At 52.7% G+C, this 17871-nt stretch overlaps 1 protein-coding gene across 1 annotated transcript in view; it reads right to left on the minus strand.

Annotated features, from left to right (window-relative positions):
- The window catches only part of LOC117887172 (zinc finger protein 501-like), a 1015593-nt gene that overhangs the window by 175075 nt on the left and 822647 nt on the right, over window positions 1-17871 (minus strand). The gene's annotated exons all lie outside the window — the stretch shown is intronic.

Consider the following 17871-nt stretch of genomic DNA (forward strand, 5'->3'; position numbering starts at 1 on the left):
TTTTAAAATTCCTGGGGAATGTAAAGGGTCAGTCACATGGTTGGTTACCTGAGGCCAGGGCAGTAGAGTTTGAACTGATGACCAGAGTGGCTAGAACAGGCATTGTGGGATACTGCCAAATAATTCTAGAGGCCATTCACCGCGCATTGGGCGGCCACACTGGCGCCGCGGCGCCGCAGCGCTGCAGCGGCAGCACTGCACTCACTATTCCTCTCAGAGAGGTGGAGTACATGCAGCGCTGCAACCAAGGAGATACAGCGCTGCAAATGCCTTGCCAGTGTGGACGGGGAGTGAGTTACAGTGCTGGGGGCGGCTTTACAGCGCTGCAACTCGCAAGTGTAGCCAAGGCCTGAGCAGCTGCAACTCTCTCACTTTGTGCCTAAAACATCTCCCCATCCAGCCCCCACCCCTCCAAGCAGCATAGAGATAAAGGCCTGGTCTACACTACGGGTTTAGGTCGACTTTAGCAGCGTTAAATCGAATTAAGCCTGGACACGTCCACACGACGAAGCCCTTTCTTTCGACTTAAAGAGTCCTTTAAACCGGTTTCTTTACACCACCTTCAACGAGGGGATTAGCGATAAAATCGGCCTTTGCGGGTCGGAATTGGGGTAGTGTGGACGGAATTCGACGTTATTGGCCTCCGGGAGCTATCCCACAGTGCTTCATTGTGACCGCTCTGGACAGCACTCTCAACTCAGATGCACTGACCAGGCAGACAGGAAAAGACCCGCGAACGTTTGAATTTCATTTCCTGTTTGCTCAGCGTGGAGAGCACAGGTGACCACTCAGAGCTCATCAGCACAGGTAACCGTGATGGAGTCCCAGGATCGCAAAAGAGCTCCAGCATGGACCGAACGGGAGGTACGGGATCTGCTCGCCATATGGGGAGATGAAGCAGTGATAGCTGAACTCCGTAGCAGTAAAAGAAATGGCAAAGTATTAGAAAAGGTCTCCAAGGCCATGAAGGACCGAGGCCATAACAGGGACACACAGCAGTGCCGTGTGAGAATTAAGGAGCTACGGCAAGCTTACCACAAAGCCAGAGAAGCAAACGGAAGGTCCGGGGCAGAGCCGCAAACTTGCCGCTTCTACGCGGAGCTGCATGCCATTCTAGGGGGTGCAGCCACCACTACCCCAACCGTGTGCTATGACTCCGTCAATGGAGAAACACACAGGGAAGACAGTTCGGGGAACGAGGAAGATGAGGATGGAGGTACTGTAGGTAGCTCACAGCAGCAAGGAAGCGGAGAAACCGGTTTCCCCAACAGCCAGGATATGTTTGTGACCCTGGACCTGGAACCAGTAACCCCCGAACTCACCCAAGACCCTCAGGGCACACAGGAGACCTCTGGTGAGTGTACCTTTGTAAATATTTGTAAACATTACACATGGTTTAAAAGCAAGCGTGTTTAATGATTAATTTGCCCTGGCAATCGCGGCCAGTACATCTACTGGAAAAGTCTGTTAACGTGTATGGGGATGGAGCGGAAATCCTCCAGGGACATCTCCAGAAAGCTCTCCTTCATGTACTCCAGGCCAGTAGCACGTAGTCTGGAATCATTGCATAACAAAGCATGGCAGCGTATGGTCCCGGAGTTTGCTGGCATGCAGACAATATCCATTCCTTATCTCTCTTTGTTATCCTCAGGAGAGTGATATCATTCACGGTCACCTGGTTGAAATGGGGTGATTTTATTAAGGGGACATTCAGAGGTGCCCGTTCCTGCTCTTCTGAACAGAAATGTTCCCCGCTGTTAACCACGCGGTGGGGGGAGGGGTGAAGTGATCATCCCAGAGAATCGTGTGTGTGTGTGGGGGGGGTGGTTTACTTAGGTTTGTGCCGCATGTTAACCGGGAAACCGCAGCCCCTCCTTTTACATTGAAAACCCATTTTAAATGGCCAACCCAATTCATCCTTGATATGGGAAATGCTCTGCTGTTTGAAACCTTTCCCGCATGTTAAGAAGGTTAAAAAAGCCAAAACACTGTGGCCTGCCTGCAAGCCGAAATATGTTGCCTGGGGTACTGCGTGAGTGATCTCTCATACCAAACCGGCAGGCAGAGGAAAAATGCGACCTTGTAATGAAAGAGTGTACCCATTGTTCTCTAAAATGTGTCTTTTTTAACCACCTCTCCTTTCTCCTCCACCAGCTGCAAATGTTTCTCCTTCGCAGAGGCTAGTGAACATTAGAAAGAGAAAATGTAGGATGCGGGACGATATGTTCACGGAGCTGCAGATGTCCTCCCACGCTGATAGAGCACAGCAGAATGCGTGGAGGCAGTCAATGTCGGACATGAGAAAAGCACAATATGAACGAGAGGAGAGGTGGCGGGCTGAATGGCGGGATGAAAAGAGCAAGTGGCGGGCTGAAGATGATAGGTGGTGTCAGCTTGCAGACAGACGGCAAGAGTCAATGCTCCGTCTGCTGGAGCATCAAACTGATATGCTCGAGCGTATGGTTGAGCTGCAGGAAAGGCAGCAGGAGCAGAGACCGCCGCTACAGCCCCTGTTTAACCAACAGCCCTCCTCCCCAAGTTCCATAGCCTCCTCACCCAGACGCCCAAGAACACGGTGGGGGGGCCTCCGGCCACCCAGTCACTCCACCCCAGATGATCGCCCAAGCATCAGAAGGCTGGCCTTCAATAAGAGTTAAAGTTTTAAAATGCAGTGTGTCCTTTTTCATCCCTCCTCCCCCACCCATCCCAGGCTACCTTGGCAATTATCCCCCTACTTCTGTGAGGAACTAATAAAGAATGCATGAATGTGAAAAAACAATGACTTTATTGCCTCTGCAAGCGGTGCTCGAATTGGGGAGGGGAAGGTGGGGTGGGGTGGTTGGTTTACAGGGAAGTAGAGTGAACCGGGTCGGGGGGGGGGTGTTGGAGGGTTCATCAAGGAGAAACAAACAGAAGTTTCACACAGTAGCCTGGCCAGTCACAAAACTCGTTTTCAAAGCTTCTCTGATGCGCACTGCGCCCTGCTGTGCTCCTCTAACCGCCCTGGTGTCTGGCTGCGCGTAATCAGTGGCCAGGCGAGTTGCCTCAACCTCCCACCCCGCCATAAATGTCTCCCCCTTACTCTCACAGATATTGTGGAGCGCACAGCAAGCAGCAATAACAATGGGGATATTCTTTTCGCTGAGGTCTGAGCGAGTCAGTAAGCTGCGCCAGCGCGCTTTTAAACGTCCAAATGCACATTCCACCACCATTCGGCACTTGCTCAGCCTGTAGTTGAACAGGTCCTGACTACTGTCCAGGCTGCCTGTGTACGGCTTCATGAGCCATGGCATTAAGGGGTAGGCTGGGTCCCCAAGGATCACGATAGGCATTTCAACATCCCCAACTGTTATTTTCTGGTCTGGGAAGAAAGTCCCTTCCTCCAGCTTTCGAAACAGACCAGAGTTCCTGAAGACGCGAGCATCATGTACCTTTCCCGGCCATCCCACGTTGATGTTGGTGAAACGTCCCTTGTGATCCACCAGGGCTTGCAGCAGCATTGAAAAGTACCCCTTGCGGTTTATGTAGTCGGTGGCTTGGTGCTCCGGTGCCAAGATAGGGATATGGGTTCCGTCTATGGCCCCACCACAGTTTGGGAATCCCATTTCAGCAAAACCATCCACTATTGCCTGCATGTTGCCCAGAGTCACTACCCTTGATATCACCAGGTCTTTCATTGCCCTGGCAACTTGGATCACAGCAGCCCTGACCGTAGATTTGCCCACTCCAAATTGATTCCCGACTGACCGGTAGCTGTCTGGCGTTGCAAGTTTCCACAGGGCTATCGCCACTCGCTTCTCAACTGTGAGGGCTGCTCTCATCTTGGTATCTTGGTGTTTCAGGGCAGGGGAAAGCAAGTCACAAAGTTCCATGAAAGTGCCCTTACGCATGCGAAAGTTTCGCAGCCACTGGGAATCGTCCCACACCTGCAGCACGATGCGGTCCCACCTGTCTGTGCTTGTTTCCCAGGCCCAGAATCGGCGTTCCACGGCGTGAACCTGCCCCAGTGACACCATGATTTCCACATTGCTGGGGCCTGTGCCTTGTGAGAGGTCTATGTCCATGTCAATTTCCTCATCACTCTCTTCGCCGCGCTGCAATCGCCTCCTCGGCTGGTCTGGGTTTCGCCTTGGCATGTCCTGGCTCTGCATATACTCCAGGACAATGCGCGTGGTGTTCATAGTGCTCATAATTGCCGCGGTGATCTGAGCGGGCTCCATGATCCCAGTTCTAGCTATGGCACCTGGTCAGAAAAAAGGCGCGAAACTAGTATCTGATGGACCAGGAGAAGGAGGGAAGGCGGGAGGGAGGGAGGGCCGAGTGACGACATGGCGTACAGGTACAGGTACTGGGAATTAAAATCAAGAAAGGTGGCTGTGCATCAGGGAGAAACACAAACAACTGTCACACAGAATGGTCCCCCCAAAGATTAAACTGAAAACCCTGGGCTTAGCAGGCCATTGATTTCACAGAGGAAGGGGAAGCAAATGAATACAGAACAAATCTATTTTTTACAACTTAAGCTGGCAGCCGACGGTGCAGCATGACTGATAGCCTCTGCAGTACAATGATGACGAATACCAATCGTAATATACCATCTTCTGCCAAAAGGCAAGGGGCTGCTGCTGTGTAGCAATGCAGCCCCACGTCTGCCAGCCCCACGTCTGCCAGCACCCAGATCGCCCTCGGCCTCTTCTGGGTGCTTAGCAGACAATACTGGGCAATTGGCAGAAAATAGTATACTACGACTGATAGCCATCATCATCGAGACGGTAGCATGTCTGCCCAGGTGCCCATGATTGACAGCCACTGCAGTACAACGACGACGGATACCAGTCGTAATATACCATCTTCTACCAAAGGGCAAGGGGCTGGTGCAATCCAGCCCTATGGCTGCCAGCCCCACGGCTATTAGTCATGCTACACCGTCTACCGCCAAAAGGCAGTTAGCAGCTGCTGCTGTGTAGCAATGCAGTCCCACGTCTGCCGGCACCCAGAGGACATATGGTGACGGTGAGCTCAGCTGAGCTGAGCGGGCTCCATGCTTGCAGTGGTATGTTGTCTGCACAGGTAACCCAGGTAAAAAGGCGCGAATCTATTGTCTGCCGTTGCTGTGACGGAGGGGGAGGGGCCTGACGACATGTACCCAGCATCTCCCGCGACACTGTTTTGCATCATCCAGGCATTGGGATCTCAACCCAGAATTCCAATGGGGGGCGGAGACTGCGGGAACTGTGGGATAGCTGTGGGATAGCTACTCATAGTGCAATGCTCCGGAAGTCGACGCTAGCCTCGGTACTGTGGACGCGGTCCGCCGACTAGAGCACTTAGAGCATTTTATGTGGGGACACACACAATCGGCTGTATACAACCGATTTCTATAAAACCGACTTCTATAAATTCAAACTAATTTCATAGTGTAGACATACCCAAAGTTCCTCGTGGCCAGGCATTGTTATTCCCTTCCCCCACAGTTCAAACTGATTGCTTATGCCATCAACTGAGTCTTTTGTCCACAATGTTCCACAATAGCTTGTCTGATGTCCAGGGCTGGATTAACCTTTTTTGGGCCTGGCCCCAAACATATTTGTGGGCTCCCATGGGGGCAAAGGAGCATGGCGTGGGGAGGTCGGTTACCAGAGCAAGGGGCCAGCCAGGGACAATGAGGCATAGCATGGTGGGACTGACCCCGCTCCACCCAGCCCAGTACAAGGCAATGTACAAACTGGCAGTTGCCAGATGCACACTGGTCTGCCCAGCCCTGCAGTGCCATAACAAGGGTGAGGCAAGTGAGGCACTTGCCTCGGGCATGCAAAGCCGAGGGGCACAGAAAAGCCAGAGCATCCCTGCCGAAAGGAAAGCTGTGTGGCTCTCCCGGCTGCTGCTGCCTCTATGGCAACAAGAGACGCTGGCCGGCAGAGGGCTGAGGGCAAGCAGCCAGCTGCTGCACGTCAGGAGGGGGAGGGAGGAGGAGGCAGTGCACACGTGCTTCGCAGCCCTCCCCTCCCCCGGCACCCACCTGAGGGGGCTTCCGGTGGGAGACAGGATCATCGGCAGTGGACCTCACTCACCTGAGCAGCTGCTGGGGCTTCGGTGAGTGTTTGACCCTGTCATCCGCCCCCCAGCCACCACTCCTACAAACTGGGCAAGGGGCAGCCCCATCCCCCACCCCCAGTGAGGCTATGACAAGGGGCAGCAGAGGAGGAAGGAAGCAAACCACATGTGATGGCAGTCCCCTCCCCTCCAGCACCCACCACCCCCTCCCAGAGCCCACACCCCCTCTCTGGTCCCCAAACTCTGTCCCAGACCCTGCACCCAGCCCTCTGCACTCCCTCCCAGAGCCTGCACCCCTCCACCCATCCTGCACCCCACCCCGTGCCCCAGCCCTGAGCCTGCACCCAGCACCCAAACTCCGTCCCAGTCCCAGAACCTGTACCCCCACCCCTTCCCCCACACTCCCTCCTGCCCCCAAACTCTGTCCCAGAGCCTGCACCAAGAGGTCCTGCCCCAACCCAGAGCCTGCATCCAGTACCCAAACTCCGTCCCAGAGCCTGTACCCCCACCTCTTCCCACACACCCCCTCCTGCACCCAAACTCTGTCCCAGAGCCTGTACCCCTCCCCCTCCCCACACACCCCCTCCTGCACCCAAACTCTATCCCAGAGCCTGCACCCCTCCTGCACCCAGAGGCCCTGCCCCAGCCTGAAGCCTGCACCCAGCACCCAAACTCCATCCCAGAGCCTGTACCCCCACCCCTTCCCACACACACCCTCCTGCACCCAAACTCTGTCCCAGAGCCTGCATCCCTCCCCCCCTCCTTCACCCAGAGGCCCTGACCCAGCCCAGAGCCTGCACCCAGCACCCAAACTCCGTCCCAGAGCCTGCACCCCNCCTGCCCCAACCCAGAGCCTGCACCCAGCACCCAAACTCCGTCCCAGAGCCTGCACCCCCACCTCTTCCCACACACCCTCTCAGAGCCTGCACCTCAGACTCCATCCCAGAGCCCAACCTCTCAACCGTCCTACACCCCAATCCCCTGCCCCAACCCAGGGCCTGCACCCTAGACCTCCTCCCCCCACCCAAACCCCCTCGCAGAGCCTTAGGCAGGTGGGGGACAGAGTTCAGGGGGAGGGGGGCTCTGAGCGTTCTGGGCACCACCAAAATTTCTACGAACCATCCATTTTCAGTATTTTAATTTTTGGTACTGCATTGATTGACTGCTGTGTGCATTAACATAGTGACCCCCTGGGTCTTTGAATGAGGCTTTATCCTTGTGGGGTGTGTGAGGAGGCGAGCGGCGTGTCGGTGGCTGGAGGGGGGCAAATCTCCCAGATTCAAAATCTGGGACTGTGTCTGTTGGTCCTTTTTGCTGCTTTTCTCTGGGCTGGGGGTTGTTCCAATGCTGCAAAAAGGGCGTTCCCAAAGGAAGGTGCTTGCTTCTAACCCCCTAGGCCGTCAGTATGTTTGCTCTTCTCTAGCCCCTCTCCAAGGGTTGCAGGTGTCTGGAGGTGCCTGCCTTCCATGCCTTCCTCATTCACACCTCATTCATTCAACAGGGCAATTGATTACAAAGTGGGGGGAAGATTTTATTCTACTTCTAGCAAAAAGACATTTTTCTTTTACCTTAATTATACTACCTTAGGGGCCCGCTATAACATATTACCAAGGTTCAATACAAAGTTATATAAAAGTTATACAAAAATGCATAATGCAGAGATTTATCTACAACTGCATTGATTCACTGCTGTGTGCAGTAATATAGTGACCCCTGGGTCTTTGAATGAGGCTTTATACTTGGGGGGGAGGGGGTGAGCGGGGAGCAAAGCCAGGGAGTCCAACAAGCAGTTTATTTTATTCTTTTCTAGCTTCATGGCAATGAAATAGTTAGGCTAGAGTAGGGCAGCCTGTGCATGAGGTTGAGGTCAGGCACTGAAACCCTAAAGAAACCAGTCTTCCCAAGCGGCACGCCACGGAGAAGACAGACCCAGATCAAGCCCAGACATCCAGCTCCATGACAGAAATGCAGGGAAAGGATGGGGGAACAGGGACTTCCCAGGAGGGAAGTGACAGGCCTCCCTGAACCGAGATCCCGGTGCCAAGCTGAAGGGATGCCCTTAACCCAGACTGAGTTCTGACTGCAGAAGATAGGGATTTCTTCCTATAGATGATGCGCTTGGAAGCAGAGGACAAAAGAGATGCAAAGCGCTTGGAATTGGAAGCGGAGGAGAGGAGACAGGCGAAGCGCTTGGAGGTGGAAGCAGAAAGAGAGGCAAAGTGCTTTGATGCGGAAGCAGAAAGAGGCGAAGCGCCTGGAGGCGGAAATGCAGGCAAAGCACTTGGAAGTGGAGTTAGAGCTGAAGCACTTAGAGCTGGAAAAGGCTAAACTGGATCAATCAGGTAGCCCTAACAATCCTTCTCCAGGTACTAATCTCCATTCAAAGAAATTTCCCATATACAAGATAGACGATGATACAGAGGCCTTCTTAGAAAATTTCGAAAGGGCCTGCCTTGGATAAAACACCCCTATAGACCAGTATATGGTGGAGCTGAAGCCGCAGCTCAGTGGACCCTTAGCAGAAGTGGCAGCTGAAATGCCTAAAGAACACATGAATGAGTACAAACTTTTTAAACGAAAGGCCAGAATTAGAATGGGGCTAACACCCGAGCATGCCCGTCGGCAGTTCAGAGCCCTAAAGTTGCAAACCAGATGTGGCATTTTCCCGACATGCCTACCACATTGTAAAAAATTGGGATGCCTGAATATCAGGAGCAAGTGTTAAATCTCTGGAAGATCTGTCTCTCCTAATGCAAATGGAGCAGTTCTTAGAGGGTGTTCCTGAGGAAACAGAAAGTTAAATCCTAGATGGGAAGCCCAAAACTGTAACAGAGGTGGTGGAACGAGACTCCAGACCAGAGTCTATGGCAGCAGTTGTAAATCCAGTTCCTGGAACCCAGCCAGAACCAGCCCAAGGACTGGAACTGGTGGAGCAGTCAGCACCAGAGCCCATGCTTGCAACCCCCCCAGAGTCAAGGGAGCCAGCACCAAAGGGCGCCACAGAGCCTGCACCTGCAGCAGCAGCTAGACCGGTGCAAGAGGCTCAACCGGAGCCTGAAATACCACCTAGCGCACCAGTGGAGAGCGGTTTAGAGTCAACGGAAACAACCCCATCACCTGCATCGCTTCCAGTGGAACCAAGCCCAAGTCCACAACCCAGCGAGGAACTAATGTCTCCAGCATCAAGAGAACAGTTCCAGGCAGAGCAGGAAGTGGATGAGAGACTCAAGGGAGCTTGGATGGCAGCACGGAGCGACCCACCACCTCTCAGGTCTTCTAACAGGTCCAGGTTTGTTATAGAAAGAGGACTCTTATACAAGGAGACTCTTTCTGGTAGGCACAAGGAGGACTGGCATCCTCAGAGACAGTTGGTAGTTCCAACTAAATATAGGGAAAAGCTCTTGAGCTTAGCCCATGATCACCCTAGTGGCCATGCTGGGGTGAACAGGACCAAGGACCATTTGGGGAAGTCATTCCACTAGGAGTGGATGGGCAAGGATATTTCTATCTATGTCCAGTCTTGTGAAGTGTGCCAGAGGGTGGGAAAGCCCCAAGACCAGGTCAAGGCCTCTCTCCAGCCACTCTCCATCATTGAGGTTCCATTTCAGCATGTAGCTGTGAATATTTTGGGTCCTTTCCCTAAGAAGATACCCAGAGGAAAGCTGTACATACTAACTTTCATAGATTTTGACACCCAATGGCCAGAAGCAGTAGGTCTAAGCAACACCAGGGCTAAAAGCGTGAGCCAGGCATTGACAGACATTTTTGCCAGGGTAGGTTGGCTCTCCGACATCCTTACAGATTTGGGAACTAACTTCCTGGCAGGGACCATGAAACGTCTTTGGGAAGCTCACTTTGTGCTAATGTTTTCAACCACCCCAGGATGGACAGAACAGTCATACCACTCCATTGACACAGGTGATGCTTGCCCAATTAGAGCCCAACCCTACCGGATGGCTCCTCAAGCCAAAACTGTGATAGAAAGGGAGATCAAGGACATGTTACAGACAGGTGTAATCCACCCCTCTGAGAGTTCATGGGCCTCTCCAGTGGTTCTGGTTCCCAAATCAGATGGAAAAATCTGCTTTTGTGTGGACTACCATAAACTAAATGCTGTAACTCGGCCAGAAAACTATCCAATGCCACACACAGATGAGCTAGTGGAGAAATTGGGATGTGCCCAGTTCATCTCCACCTTAGACTTAACTAAGGGGTACTGGCAAGTGCCGCTAGATGACCCAGCCAAGGAAAGGTCAGCCTTCATCACCCATGTAGGGCTGTATGAATTTAATGTGCTCCCTTTCGGACTGCAAAATGTACCCCCCATCTTCCAGAGACTGGTAGATAACCTTCTGGCTGGATTTGGGGAATTTGCAGTCGCTTACCTCGACTACGTGGCTATATTCTCAGATTCATGGGCAGAACACCTGGAACACCTCCAAGCGGTCTTACAGCGCATAAGGGAGGCAGGATTAACCGTTAAGGCCAAAAAGTGTCAAATAGGCCTAAACAGGGTAATGTACCTTGGACACCAGGTGGGTCAAGGTACTATCAACCCCCTACAGGCTAAAGTAAATGCTATCCAAAATTGGTCTGTAAAGTCAAAGAAGCAGGTCCAATCCTTTTTTGGGCTTGGCTGGTTATTACTGACGATTTGTATCAAACTACAGCCTAATTGCCACCCCACTAACAGACCTGACCAGGAAAAAACAACCAAATGCAGTTCAGTGGACTGAAAAGTGTCAAAAAGCCTTTAACTAGCTTAAGGCTGCCCTTACGTCTGACCCTGTACTGAGGGCCCCGGACTTCAACCAACCATTCATTGTAACCACAGATGCGTCCGAGCACTGTGTAGGAGCAGTTATAATGCAGGAAGGACCAGATCAACAATTCCATTCTGTTGTGTTTCTCAGCAAAAAACTTTCTGAGAGGAAAAGCCACTGGTCAGTATCAGAAAAAGAATGTTACACCATGGTGTATGCTCTGGAGAAGCTACAGCCATACATTTGGGGACGGCAGTTCCACCTGCACACTGACCATGCTGCACTGAAGTGGTTTCACACAGTCAAAGAAACTAACAAAAAACTTCTTTGGTGGAGTTTAGCTCTTCAGGACTTTGATTTTGAAATACAACACATTTCAGGAGCTTCTAACTAAGTGGCTGATGCACTCTCCCGTGAAAATTTCCCAGAATCAACTGGTTACATCCTTGAAATGTGGAAAATATTGTTAGTTTTTACATAATCGGTAGTATATCTAAAGGTGCATGTGTCTTATTAATTCTGTTTTCTCCTAGAGCTCCAGGAAGAAATCACAGCCAGTGTGGAGCAGGCTGTCCAGCACTGTCTATGATTTGGGGGATGTGTCATAAACATACAGCTAAGGGTAGCATAAAATCCCTCTTTACCCTGTAAAGGGTTAATTCCTCTTTTACCTGTAAAGGGTTAAGAAGCTCAGATAACCTGGGTGGCACCTGACCAAAAGGACCAATAGGGGGAGAAGATACTTTCAAATCTGTGGGGGGAAGGTTTTTCGTCTGTGTCTCCCGGAGTCAACAAGGAAACAGGGCAGGGAAAATACATCTCCCTAAGCCATATCTGAACTAAGCATCTACTATTGCAGAAATAGTAAGTAATAGAAAGAAATGCATTAGATTATCTTTTGTTTTAGCTTGTGAATTTTCCCTGTACTAAGAGGGAAGTTTATCCCTGTTTTTGTAACTTTAAAATTTTGCCTAGAGGGGAAATCCTCTGTGTTTTTAAGTCTTTTGTTATTCTGTAAAGTACTTACCATCCTGATTTTACAGAGGTGATTCTTTTATCTTTTCTTTAATTAAAATTCTTCATTTAAGAACCTGAATGATTTTTCATTGTTCTTAAGATCCAAGGGTTTGGGTCTGTGTTCACCTGCACCAATTGGTGAGGATATTATTCTCAAGCCTTCCCCAGGAAAGGGGTGTGTGTGTGCAGGGCTTGGGGCAATATTTTGGGGGAATAGGACTCCAAGTGGTCCTTTCCCTGATTCTTTGTCTAAACCACTTGGTGGTGGCAGCATACTGTTCAAAGTGGAATTTGTGCCTTGGGAAAGTTTTTAACCTAAGCTGGTAAAAATAAGCTTAGGGGGTCTTTCATGCGGGTCCCCACATCTGTACCCCAGAGTTCAGAGTGGGGAAGGAACCCAGACAGCTCCTATGGCTGGAGTAGTGGTGGAAACTGAGGTGTGGCTGCTGCAATGCCATATCTGGACACAATGGGCTGTATTGATGTGGCAGCTTACCACAAGGTGTTTCTTGCTGGGCCCATCCCATCTCCTGTGTCCTCCAGAGGCTCTGTTGCAGATCCGCCCCCCTCACATTGAGCAGTGCTGACAGTCGGGGTGTCATAAAAACATAAGAATGGCCTTACTGGGTCAGACCAAAGATCCATCTAGCCCAGTAGTCTGTCTTCCAACAGTGGCCAATGCCAGGTGCCCCAGAGGGAATGAACAGAACAGGCAATAATCAAGTGATCCATCCCCTGTCACCAATTCCCAGCTTCTGGCAAACAGAGGCTAGGGACACCATCCCTTCCCATCCTGGCTAATAGCCATTGATGGACCTATCCTTATCTAGTCCCTGCCTGCCCCGCTCAGTGACCCAAACTCCGAGCCAGAGGGAGACAAGATCCTAGCTAGACAGTAGGTACAACGTGTGTGTGGGTGTGCCACTAGATCACACAGTTACAGGGGGTACTGGACATGACCTGCGGGCTCTGACTCACCCAGGCAGTGTCTGTGTCTGACTAGATCCCATCCCAGCACCCTCCAGCCCCTTGGCCTGGCCCTGCTGGGGGCTGACTCCTGGAGGCATCACAGAGGTGGCAGGAGAGGAAGGGAGGGTGTGGGAGAAGCATGTGAAAGAGGCTGGGTGGGGAGTTGCTGGGACAAGAAGAGAGTGGGGGTGGGGCTTGAGGTGGAAAAGCAGCAATTGAGTTGCCAGCCTAGAGCCCCTCCCTTGGCCATCCCTGTGTGGCAGAGCTCGGCCTTTGGCTTACAGCGGGCTCCCTCGGGGGCTGACAGCGGGCGCCCTGCTGGCCCTGGACTCAGGCTGTCAGCACGGTTTGGTTAATACAGACAGCCAGATAATGCGAATAACCAGGGTTCTGCTGTATATGGTTTTCTCACACAATGTAAAAACTAAAGACTCCCTGTAACAATAAACATTCTGCGGTTTCCTCTGGCAAAGGGAGTTCTAGGATCCTACCGATCAGCACTCAGCAGAGCCTGGCAGGGGAACAGGTGGCTGCTCCTCCAGAGGGCTGCCTGCCCACGCTGCTGGCACTGATCGCCTGGGCTTGCATGCCCACCCCAGCAAGGGCAGAGCCAACACTCCCAGGTCGCTCTCGGCCAGGCCCCAGAGGAGTGGGGCAGGCAGGCAGGCAAGTGCACAGGGCCGTGTCCTTGGCTCGCCATCTGCAACCCCCCTGCCGCAAAGCTCATAGAATCATAGAATATCAGGGTTGGAAGGGACCTCAGGAGGTCATCTAGTCCAACCCCCTGCTCAAAGCAGGACCTAATCCCAACTAAATCATCCCAGCCAGGCTTTGTCAAGCCTGACCTTAAAAACCTCTAAGGAAGGAGATTCCACCGCCTCCCTAGGTAACCCATTCCAGTGCTTCACCACCCTCCTAGTGAAATAGTGTTTCCTAATATCCAACTGTCATAACTATAAAGGGAAGGGCAACAGCCCTCCTGTGTACAATACTATAAAATCCCTCCTGGCCAGAGACTCCAAAATCCTTTTACCTGTAAAGGGTTAAGAAGCTTAGGTAAGCTGGCTGACACCTGACCCAAAGGACCAATAAGGGGACAAGATATTTTCAAATCTTGGGGGGGGAGGCTTTTGTTTGTGCTCTTTGTTTTGGTGGTTGTTCGCTCTTGGGACTGAGAGGGACCAGACATCAATCCATGCTTTCCAAATCTTTCTGAACAAGTCTCTCATATTTCAAACTTGTAAGTAAACAGCCAGGCATTACAGAGGTGGCAGGAGAGGAAGGCGTGTTAGTTTTATCTTTGTTTTCTCAACTTGTAAATGTACCTTTTACTAGGGTGTTTACCTCTGTTTGCTGTAACTTTAAACCTAAGGCTAGAGGGGGGTCCTCTGGGCTCTTTAAGTTTGATTACCCCGTAAAGTTAGTTTCCATCCTGATTTTACAGAGATGATTTTTACCTTTTTCTTTAATTAAAAGCCTTCTTTTTAAGAACCTGATTGATTTCCCCTGTTTTTTAGATCCAAGGGGGTTGGATCTTGATCCACCAGGAGTTGGTGGGAGAAAGGAGGGGGGATTGTTAATTTCTCCTTGTTTTAATATCCAAGGGATTTGGATCTGTATTCACCAGGGAATTGGTGAAGAGTCTCTCAAGGCTACCCAGGGAAGGGAATTAGCACATTGGGAGTGGTGGCAGCAGACCAGATCTAAGCTGGTAGTTAAGCTTAGAAGTTTTCATGCAGGCCCCCACGTCTATACCCTAAAGTTCAGAGTGGGGAAGGAGCCTTGACACCAACCTAGACCTCCCCCACTGCAACTTGAGGCCATTGCTTCTTGTTCTGTCATCTGCCACCACTGAGAACAGTCTAGATCCATCCTCTTTGGAACCCCCTTTCAGGTAGTTGAAAGCAGCTATCAAATCCCCCCTCATTCTTCTCTTCTGCAGACTAAACAATCCCAGTTCCCTCAGCTTCTCCTCATAAGTCATGTGCTCCAGCCCCCTAATCATTTTTGTTGCCCTCCGCTGGACTCTTTCCAATTTTTCCACATCCTTATTGTAGTGTGGGGCCCAAAACTGGACACAGTACTCCAGATGAGGCCTCACCAATGTCGAATACAGGGGAATGATCACGTTCCTCGATCTGCTGGCAATGCCCCTACTTATACAGCCCAAAATGCCATTAGCCTTCTTGGCAACAAGGGCATACTGTTGACTCATATCCAGCTTCTCGCTCACTGTAACCCCTAGGTCCTTTTCTGCAGAACTGCTTCATAGCCATTCGGTCCCTAGTCTGTAACAGTGCATGGGATTCTTCTGTCCTAAGTGCAGGACTCTGCACTTGTCCTTGTTGAACCTCATCATGTTCAGCAAATCATAACTTTTCCAGTGACACCTCACGTGACCCATCTTGTACAAAATGCATCATAATTATGCCATTATCATATCACTGAAGAATACGGGGTGCAGTGTCACAATCGCCTGTCTTTGTTCCCCCTCACAGCTCTGTTGTTCCCACATTGCCTCCTCCCTTGGCTGCCACGTGGCTAGAACACATTGACCTCATTCCCACGTAGCCAGCCCGATAGTTCCTTCATGCCAGTCTGCCCCTGCTTCCCTGCCTCTCCATGCAGCTCTCACTCCCTTGCCCCGGGGAGGGGAGCACTACAAAGGGCCGTCCACACTTAAAATGCTACAGCGACACTGCTGCAGCGCTCCAGTGAGGACCTTACATGTGCGGACAGGAGGGCTGCTCCTGGCACGAAAGCTACTCCCCCTCTCCGTCGGGGGTGCATTTCTCCCACTCTGAGTGGTGTTGTTAGACCACCCTCATTGCCTAGCCTAGACCTGGCCAAAGTCACATAAAACATGACACAAAGTCCCCATGCCTCCCTCCCCCCGGGGGGACCTCTGTCTGTAATCTGCCAGCCGGAGGCAGGACTGCACAGAGCTGCAGGGGAGATACTATGCCAGGAGCTGGCGTCTCTGTGGACTCCTTTCCATTCCCATCCTCGTCTGGCAGACAGCCAGGGTCCCCTCTGTGCCTACTGGCACCCCCACCCACAGCAAGGCCTGCGTCTGCTCAGGCACCATGGTGTCAGGCCCAGCAAAGAGCTGCTGACACCTCTGCCATGCCTCAGTGTCTGCTCACTGCAGGGACTGAGCGCTGGGCTGCTACCACCCTGTGTCCCCCACGGCAGCCTGGAACACCAGGAGTGGAGGGAGCGGGAGGCGCAAGGGGACATGGGGGTAGGGAGGGTGTGGTGTTGCCAATCCCACAAAAATCACAATCACCCACCTCCCTGCCCCCGGCTTAAGGGATCATAAACACTGGTCAATGCTGGGTCTCTCTTGGCCTCCAGCTCTGGAGTCATCCGGCCACACTGGGATCTCATTTCCACGCTTTTCTTCACAGCTGCCAGGGCTGGAAACTCCCTGAGATTGTCACCCCAGGAGCTGGGGCTTTAAAAAGAACAAATATCACAGACTGGCACTACACCTGCAAGCGGATACTGCTGCGGAAGGGGGCAGGGCTAGGAAGGGAGCATGGAGGATGTGGCAGTGAGGGGGCATGGCTGGGGGCAGGGAGCCAGGACAAGGAGGACGCTGGGAGGGGGTAGTGTCAGGGAGGGTGAGGGATGGGCAGGATATGGCGTGGGACTGCATCCCGAGTCCACATGGCTGGGGGCGGGGATCTGAGCCCCATTCCAGTAATTCCTCAGCCTCACACACCAAGTCTGTTTCAGCTGCTGAAGTGACAGAGTGATGCCGTTTGTCCAAGCTGCCATAGCCAGAGCTCTTAGGGCCAGAGGCCTCTGCTTCAATCCCACACACGACTCCCCCGCCACCCGGTTGCTCTACACTCAGGTTGTACAGCATGTGGGATCTGCAGCATGTTCTCTTTGCTGGCCAGGCCATGCTGTACTGCTGAGAGCAGTAGGGTTGCCAGGTGTCTGGTTTTCAACCGGAATGCCTGGTCGAAAAGGGACCCTGGCGGCTCTGGTCAGCACCACTGACTGGGCGGTTTAAAGTCTGATTGTGGCGCAGGCAGGATCCCTGCCCAGCTCTGCATGACTCCTGGAAGCAGCGGCATGTCCTTCTGGCTCCTAGGGCAGAGCAGCCAGGGAGGCTCTGCGAGCTGCCCCTGCCCTGTGTGCCAGCTCTGCAGCTCCCATTGGTCGGGAACCGTGGCCAATGGGAGCTGCAGGGGCGGTGCCTGTGTGCAGGGGCAGAGCCCCCTGACCCCTCCACCTAGAAGCAGCTTCTGGGAGTTGCCTGAGGTCAGTGCTGCCCAGAGTCTACACCCTCACTCCAAACCCCAGCTCCAGCCCTGAGACCCCTCCCGCACCCAAACTCGAGCCTGGCGCCCACACCCCCTCCCATACTCTGAACTCCTTAGCCCCAGCCTGGAGCCTCCTCCTGCACCCCAACCCCCCCACCCATAGCTTGCACCCCCAGCCGCAACCCACATCTCCTTCCACACCTCAACCCTGTGGCCCTGCCAAGTGAAAATGAGAGAGTAAATGAGGGTGGGAGTGAGCGAGCCATGGAGGGAGGGGGTGTGGCCTCAGGAAGGGGTGGAGCAGGGCAGTGGCCTCAGGGCAGAGGCAAGGCAAGGGTGTTCGGTTTCCTGAAAAAGAAAGTTGGTAACCCTAGCGAGCGGCCAGGCCAGGGGAGCCAGCGGGAGGGCGGGGGGTGGCTAGTGGGGTGTTCTGGGAGTGCTGTAATCTAACGGCTAGGCCGTAACCCTGGCCAGAGGACATAGAGAGTGTCCCCTCCCCCTCACAGCACTCACAGGGCAGTGGGGAGATGCCACAGACCCATAGGGGCTGTGCTGTGCCCCAGCTTGTAAGGAGTCCCTTGGGAGGACCCCTTCATGTTGCCAGACCCCCAAGGGGTCCTGCTCTTCCACAAGGGTAGGCCACATGGCCTCCTAGCCTGAGCCTTGGATTCTGGCACTCCTGAATAAGTCTACACGGCAAGCAGAGCCCTTGGCAGCACATCTCAGAGCCTGGCTCTACATTCGTGGGCTGGAGGATTTGCGCTACGCTGCTAAAAGCAGCTGTGTAGACA

The sequence above is a fragment of the Trachemys scripta genome, chromosome 14 (genome assembly GCF_013100865.1).
Source record: "Trachemys scripta elegans isolate TJP31775 chromosome 14, CAS_Tse_1.0, whole genome shotgun sequence".
In the NCBI taxonomy this organism is placed as follows: domain Eukaryota; kingdom Metazoa; phylum Chordata; order Testudines; family Emydidae; genus Trachemys; species Trachemys scripta.